Source organism: Rutidosis leptorrhynchoides, chromosome 2 (assembly GCF_046630445.1).
Source record: "Rutidosis leptorrhynchoides isolate AG116_Rl617_1_P2 chromosome 2, CSIRO_AGI_Rlap_v1, whole genome shotgun sequence".
NCBI lineage: Eukaryota > Viridiplantae > Streptophyta > Magnoliopsida > Asterales > Asteraceae > Rutidosis > Rutidosis leptorrhynchoides.
Genome location: NC_092334.1, coordinates 548,027,854 through 548,036,671, shown reverse-complemented (window position 1 = coordinate 548,036,671; position 8,818 = coordinate 548,027,854).

Below are 8,818 nucleotides of genomic sequence, written 5' to 3'. Positions count from 1 at the left end.
CAATTACATATGAAAACCTATTATTTAGGAGGGATATTGCTATGAAATATATGTTCCTTTTTAGCCTTATCATAGGTCGACCATTCTTAGCATCCACCTGGGCGTTATTTGATGTAAGAGAGGGTAGAATGACACTTAGTGATGGTGATAAATTGGTCACCTTTGTGAGTCGAAAGGCTACATCTCCACCAACCAAAACCGTTGAACCAACAAAAATGATTGGTAAGAACCATATTATTTTACCAACTCCAACGGTAGAGCTTAACAATAATAAAACGCCTAAGTGTGGGGAAAATGAAGTAACACCTAATGATGACTTGATAACAAAGAACCCCGTTATTGATACGAAATTAAATGACTCTGTTATTAACAGTTCAATGAAGAAACTTATTAAACGGATTCGCGATGCTAGAATTAAGGGGAACTTTAAGTTATGTAACCGGTTAGTATCCAATCTATCGCCTAAAGAAAAGGCGAAACTAGTTGAATTTGTGGATATTACACTGGAATCCGACCAATGACTTAAAGCAAAAGTCACAGATATGCAAGTTGATTATGGTCCAAAAGAAATTGACAATGAAGTTAATCACAATTTCGACACCACAGCTACCTAAGTGTGGGGAGATTCAAATGTTCTAAAAAAAATACTGTCTAGAGTTACTTGTTCTGTTTTCGTGTAGTTCCGAGAATGGAATCCGATTGGACTTTTCCGCTAGCAGACACTAAAGAACTAGTTTTCTCCCACCATTCTGAATTTTATTTTGTTTTGTAGGTTTATATGAAATTAATACGCTTTTTAAATTTAAGTTTTGTGTGAATTTAAAAACAAAATTTACTTTATTTCATTAAGTTTAAAAAATGATTTCTAAAATTTGTTGTAAGTTAAAGACTAGATCATAGAATCGAAATTGCTTTACCCAAAGACGGGGCGAAAAATTTTGTTATCATTATTTTTAATATTACTGATCTAAAGTATGCCAAAAAAATAAAAAAAAACCCGAAAATCTTTGCTTTTAAAACAATCGCTTTAAAAACGACAAATTTTAAATTTTGTCTAGGGACGGACTAGGTAAACATACCGAAACTACCTAAAGTAAAATGAAACAAAGTTAAAAAAAAATTTATTCATTTAAATTGTTTTAATAAATAAAGGTTTTATATATATATATATATATATATATATATATATATATATATATATACACACACACTTAATATAGGTTCGTGAATCCGAGGTCAACCTTGCACTTGTTCAATGCCATCATATGCATAATTACTACGAAATACAGTATAGTGAGTTTCATTTGCTCCCTTTTTAAATGCTTTTGCAATATATATTTTTGGGACAGAGAATACATGCGCCGCTTTTATAACTGTTTTACGAAATAGACACAAGTACTCGAAACTACATTATATGGTTGGATTATCGAAATCGAATATCACCCCTTCAAGTCTGGTAACCTAAGAATTAGGGAAATGGCCCCTAGTTGACGCGAATCCTAAAGATAGATCTATGGGCCTAACAAACCCCATTCTGGAATTTGGAATGCTTTAGTACTTCGATTTAAAAAGGTGATTATGATTGCCATTATATAGCATACTTGTGAGTATGTGGGGGATATTCTATATGCATCCTTGTTAGTTCGGTTACCAGGTGTCCATCATATGAATGATTTTTATACACTTGCGAGTGTAATGTTATTTATAAAAAATGAGAATCTTGTGGTCTATTAAAATTATGGAAATGATTGATTATGATAAACTAATGAACTCACCAACCTTTTGGTTGACACTTTAAAGCAGGTTTATTCTCAGGTATTAAAGAAATCTTCTGCTGTGCATTTGCTCATTTTAAAGATATTACTTGGGGTCATTCATGGCATATTTCAAATGACGTTGCATTCGAGTCGTTGAGTTCAACAAGATTATTATTAAGTCATTGATAATTGAGATAATATAAAATGGTATGCATGCCTGTTAGCTTTCAATGTAACGAAAGTTTGTCTTTTAAAAACGTATGTAATATTTGTAAAATTTATCATTTAGAGGTCAAATACCTCGCAATGTAATCATATGTTATTGTATTCGTCCTTATGGATTAGGACGGGTCGTCTCATGTGGTATCAGAGCGGTGGTCTTAGCGAACCAGGTCTACATTAGTTTGTCTAACTGATAGTTGTTAGGATGCATTAGTGAGTCTGGACTTCGATCTTAGTTGCATGTCAAAAATTTTTTGCTTATCATTTCTGGTCGGAAATTACATATTCATCATTCTTAGTCTAGACACATCTTACTGCATTGATTGCATAAATAGTGTATAGACAAAATTCATATCTTAGCGTATCTGCTAGTTCATATCTTAACGTATCTGTTACTATAAACTTTGTCTGACATATTTCAAAGATTCCTCCGTAATTTATGGGAATTTGGTATTATATATACATATGTAATTTAGTTACTAAAGAATACCAAATCTAAGTCTTATAATCTTCCTCATATTGAAAAATCATTTCCCTACTCTGTACGAGATGGATCCTGCAACCAGTTCCAGTTCCCCGGATTCCGACAGCTATTCCGATATGGAGTTTCACTCGAGCTCCGAAAGCAGTGTGACCGGAATGGACCAACCAATTAGCCATCATCTATTCTGGATGAATTAGGAATGGGTTCGTAGCCTACTTAATCATTGGAGGCAAGAAGAAGGTGATCCTTTCCATATACCACATTGCCCTCTTGGTGAAGAACCTGAAGCATTTACCGGCGAACCTGTTCGTAATACTATTTTCTCTCTCATTTCCAAAGTATCTCGTCACGATTATATACTATTTCACATTCTAGATCTTATTCATCCGCTCGTCCGAACCACCGATCATCCCGGTGTAATAGAAGAAGTCAACGAGCTTCGCGCTCGGGTAGTGGTTTTAGAGAATATGGTGCAAAGGTTACTTTAATGACCCGTCCTAATCCATCTGGACGAATACATTTCATTTGGTTACATCGCGAGGTACTTGACCTCTATATGATACATTTTGCAAACATAGCATTCGTTTTTAAAAGACAGACTTTCATTACATCGAAAGTTGACGGCATGCATACTATTTCATAATATATCCAACTGTAATTGACTTAATAATAATCTTGATGAACTCAACGACTCGAATGCAACGTCTTTTGAAATATGTCATGAATGACTCCAATTAATATCTCTAAAATGAGCAATTTGCACAGCGAAAGATTTCTTTTAAACCTGAGAATAAACATGCTTTCAAGTGTCAACCAAAAGGTTGGTGAGTTCATTAGTTTATCATAACAATCATTTCCATTAATTTAATAGACCACAATATTTTCATTACATTTTTCATAAACATCATCTCATATCAGGCATTTCACAAACTGCATAGAGATAAAAATATCATTCATATGGTGAACGCTTGATAACCGAACTAACATGATGCATATGGAATATCCCCATCATTCCGGGACTCTCATCGGGCATGATAATTGAAGTACTAAAGCATTCGTAACCCGCATGGGACGTGTCAAGGTCCATAGATCTATCTTTAGGATTTACGTCAATTAGGGGCCATTTCCCTAATTCTTAGGCTACCAAGCTAAAAAGGGGCATATTCGATTCGATAATCCAACCATAGAATGTAGTTTCGATTACTTGTGTCTATTTCGTAAATCATTTATAAAAGCAGCGCATGTATTCTCAGTCCCAAAAATATATATTGCAAAAGCATTTAAAAAGGGAGCAAATGAAACTCACAATACTGTATTTTGTAGTAAAAATACATATGACGGTACTGAACAAGTGCAGGGTTTGGCCTCGGATTCACGAACCTATATCAATTATGTATATTAACACATATAATGGTGATTAAACAAAATTAGTGATTTAATGGTTATTTTAATTATGTGTTTTATTAATAACTTAATTAATTACATTTATTAATATTTATTATAAAAATATTAATATAGTTATGTGATATGTAGCAAAATATGGTTTTATAACTAATCGTTATTTGATAAAATAATATTGATAATAATAAAAGTTGTTTTATCTTAATAATAATAGTAATAATAAAAATGATAATTTTTATAAAAATAATACTTTTAATAATAATAATAATAATAATAATAATAATAATAATAATAATAATAATAATAATAATAATAATAATAATAATAATAATAATAATAATAATAATAATGATGATGATGATGATGATGATGATGATGATGATAACTTTACTGAAAATGATAATTTTAATATTAATGAATCCTAATAATAATAACTATAAAATTAATGATTTTACTAATAATAATAATACTAATATTTAAATTAATAATAATAATGATGTGATAATAATAATATCATATCAATAATAATAATAATAAAAGTAATAATAATAATGATAACAATGATAATACTAATAATAAAAATAGAGATAAACTACCTCAAAGAATAAGTTCCAAAAATAAGTGCCCTTGTCCGGGCTCGAACCTGTGACCTCCCGCTATTCTGAAAAGACCACTAACCACTCCTCCATTTCTGTTTATCTAATCGTAAATGGAACTAAATGTATCTAACCCGTGTTCCTTAGTCTCTAGGCTTCATCAAATTAATTCGGCCTATATATTTTAGGTCCATCGGGCCCATGTCTAAACATATAAGTCCGATCCAAATTTGCAGCCCATTTTATTAGTCCAAATGTTATTGAACAAATCCATTAAGCTAACCCATTATCACAAGCCATAGTGGGTTCGGTTTATGTTTAAAAAAAATAGAGACATGGCATACAGCGACAGGACTTTATGGAGGGGTCCTCTGGTTCCTCATACAATTAAAATATCATTATCGTGAATCTTCCAATCACCATTAACGAATTCTTGTATCATCATCATCTTCATGTGGGTTTGAACTAGAAAAAAAATGGTGTTTTGGTGATGGTATCTTAATCGAACAGCAGATGTAGGAACAACCGTAAAACAGAAAAAAATATGGCGGTTTGGTGGTGATTTGGACGACAAATAACAGCAGCAAAAAAAAATATAAGGCAGCAAAAAATAAAGTAACAGGAAGGTGGTGGTTGATTGGGTCTGTCCGGACAGAAGTTCCAACAACAGCAGCAGTTTCAGTCAACCATGAATGAAGGTTCGTGGGTGTTTAATTTATTGAATGAAGTAGAAAACAGTCGTGTAGCTGTAGTAGTGATGGTGGTTTAATGTGATGGTGATTCATGGTGAGGTTCATGATAAAGATTTGTAGAGAGAGGGAGGAGAGATAGAAAAATAGGTGATGGCGTTTTAATCATGGTTCTTGAGTGGTGTCGATGTTGGTGTTGTTCGAATGAAAAGAAAAATAGTAAAGTAATGGTGTCTGGTTTTGTTTTCAAACTGAGAAGAAAAGAAAAAATGATGGTTTGGGTCTTGTTGTTTTGTGGGTTCACGAAGGAGAAAACAAGAAACAACCTTGGGTTTCGGTTTGGTGGTTGCCTGAAACGATCGAAGGTTACAAGGTGGTGGTCGAACAACACAAATGAGCACAAAGTGAAGTGGGTTTCGTACATAAAGGTGGTTTTCATGTGGTGGTTTCGAATAATAAAAACAGAAATAGATTAATGAGGTAGCTCGTTTGAGCAAAAGAAAATAAACAGATACAGTTAGATCGAAGCATTAAAAGAGTATATTTCAGTTTTGGGTTTTCATCCTCTCTCATAATGGATATATAAATATAAATATATATAGAAATAGAATATTACGTATAATATATAATAATAGAACATGAGATTCATCAATAAGGAACAGTAATCACTTGTAATTGAATTCATATGTTTTCATCTGTGACAAATGATTGGATAAATATCCTACCGACAGTTTTCACGGACTATTATTTCGTACTCCGTTGTTCACTCAGTGGCGAATAAAAATGTTCAGAAAAAATCCCATATTTTTAAATTAACTATATTTATTTATTTTGGTCATTATGGTATAAAATTCAGTCATTAACTATTAAATAAAAATTACATTAATTATTCACTCCCAACCCCAAGTAAAAATATAAAAAGTTTTAAAATTCAACAATTAGTTCCTAAATACATTTTTAATAAGCCTATAATTTATAAAACTCATTTTCGGCTAGCCGTTTATTTTAAAATTACCTAAGTTTGAACTTAATTTGCTTAATATCAATCGAAACATCAAACGAGTATTACAATCATTTAATATTTATTTTTAATATACTTATTTATATATAGAGATATATTTTTAAATAATAATTATTATAATATCCTACACTTATTTTATTAATTTTTAATGACAACAACATATAATACTTCAAATTATATTTCGAATTATTATTTATGTATACATACACACATATCTATTTACAATTAATTGTTCGTGAATCATCGAGAGCAGTCGAAGGTCAATTGAATATATGAAACAATTCAAACTTTTTGAGACTCAACTTTACAGAATTTGCTTATCATGTCGGAAACATATAAAGATTAAAGTTTAATTTTGATCAAAAATTTTCTGGTCGTCACAGCACCTACCCGTTAAAGAAATTTCATCCCGAAATTTGATTGGGATGGTCATGGCTGACAATAAGTATGTTTTCATGACGCATACGAGCTATAAATTAGAGTTTTATCATCATCGAGTAATATGTATAAAACAATTTGTTTTTTGTGAAGAGTACGAGTGAAGCTATCACAAAAGAGTGAAATGAATAAATGCAGGTTTGTCTTAACCGGTGACGTAGTCACGGTTGATTTCCGAAAATCAAGGAATTTAGAGAAAACCTTTGTAATAAGATTTGATCCTTCGGTAATTAAGGAAATTAGGATCTTCTTTGGTTAAATACAATAATCTATTTTGATTGCTCTGTCGGATATTTCACTATAAATCCATTCCATTCGCTTCCTTATATTTTGGAGTTCCATACTTTTGTTTTCTTTTTCCGACTTAAAGTAAAGCGATTAGGATGTCTCGATTTCGTAGGTTAAATCTTTGAATTTCAAATGATCATGGCTAACGTTCTAAGAAAGAACTGGTAATAGCATGACCTAACTTGTTAAATTATCAGAGAATTTAGAAAAGATAGAACTATCAAGAAATTATATTCTTGATATGTTTGGAGATTAGGTAGAATGTAAGAGTCGTGTAACATGGCACATGACGACGTTATAGTCTGTGAATCGTCATGTTTCATTAGAAACTCAACATGAATTACTGTAATATAATCACGTTGATCAAGTGTCATTATAATATACTAACTCATGCTTCAGTTCCCAACACGACTTTGAAAACATTCATATTTTAAAATTGAATCTTTCAGAATTTAGAAACTAAAATAGTTTCCTTTCTGATGTAACACCGATATCGCGAAGAGATAAATGATTTCAGATAAGAATAGTTATGAAAATATCTTCAGAAATATCGAGGATATTTATAGTGAAAGATATGATGATATCTTAGAATTTTTAACGTCGATGGATGATGATGAAGATTTACCTGTAAAGGTTTATAGTCAGGAGCAAGGTATTCGTTAATGACTTCAGCAGACACTGAATCATTTGGATTCTTTGAAGGCAGGTTTTGTCTTTGTGATTTGTTCACGGCCTCCTTCATGATTTGTTCAATTCGTTTTCCAGTTCTAACTTTTCTGAGCTTTGTCATCATACTATTCTTTATTATTACTTCTGATAATTAAGGTCATTTACAATTGTCTACAGTTTCTGCTGTTTCATTCACCTTTTTCAAAATTTGAATTATTGATTCATAGACTGGGTGCTTTTCAGAGTTTCAGAATGAAAGATCATTATTCTAGGAGATAAAGTTTATATGTATACATATAACTGTTGATGTAGATATGCTGCGAGATTGGAAATTCTGATTGTTGATTTTTCGGTAATTAATACGGTAGTTCTCGTTACAAGATGCGGATGAGTATATGATAAGACTCCAATAGATAAATATAGTGATTTGTCGGAGAGATTTAAGCCAAGGAGCAATGAGGTTGCTGGTACATCTGTTGGTAATATGGTGGAATATAAAAAGTTCTCCAATAACGATGATGAAGGGGTAATCTTTATAATAAGTTTTATTCGAATGAAAAATTGAAGCTGATTTGCTGGAGCTGTGACAAAATTGGCTAATTTGAAAAAGAATTGCAGGTTATTTTCGGTAATAACAACGCCAAAGGAGCTAGCACAGATACGTGTGAAACGTTTACTCAGGTTCTGAGTGTTTTTCAGGTGCATAACTATATGCATCAATCTTTTCTTCTGTAGATGAAATGCGGTTGATTCATCCTCTCGATTGAGGTGTTTTCTAGATTCATGAAAGGTTTGAACGCAGATTGTAATCGTCAAGATACAAATGAGGTTTAAGATGAAATCAAGTGGCAAACTTGAAGAATTGTTTAGTTTCATATGTTATAATCAATATTTTAATTAATTTTTAATTGTCCAATGTTGGCAGTCCACAGTTAGTAGTCCACAATTAGTAATCCAATAATTCATATATAGTTTAATATATAATATTCGAATTAATTAATACGTATTCGTGACCCATTGTATACATGTCTCAGACTCGGTCACAACTCAAAGTATATATATTATTGTAGAATCAACCTCAACCCTGTATAGCTAACTCGAACATTACTGCATATAGAGTGTCTATGGTTATTCCAAATAATATATATAGATGCATCGATATGATATGTCAAAACCTTGTATACGTGTCCCGATATTTAAAGTGCGTAAAATAAATAACAGAAATTAAATGACAATAAATAAAATTGCGAGAA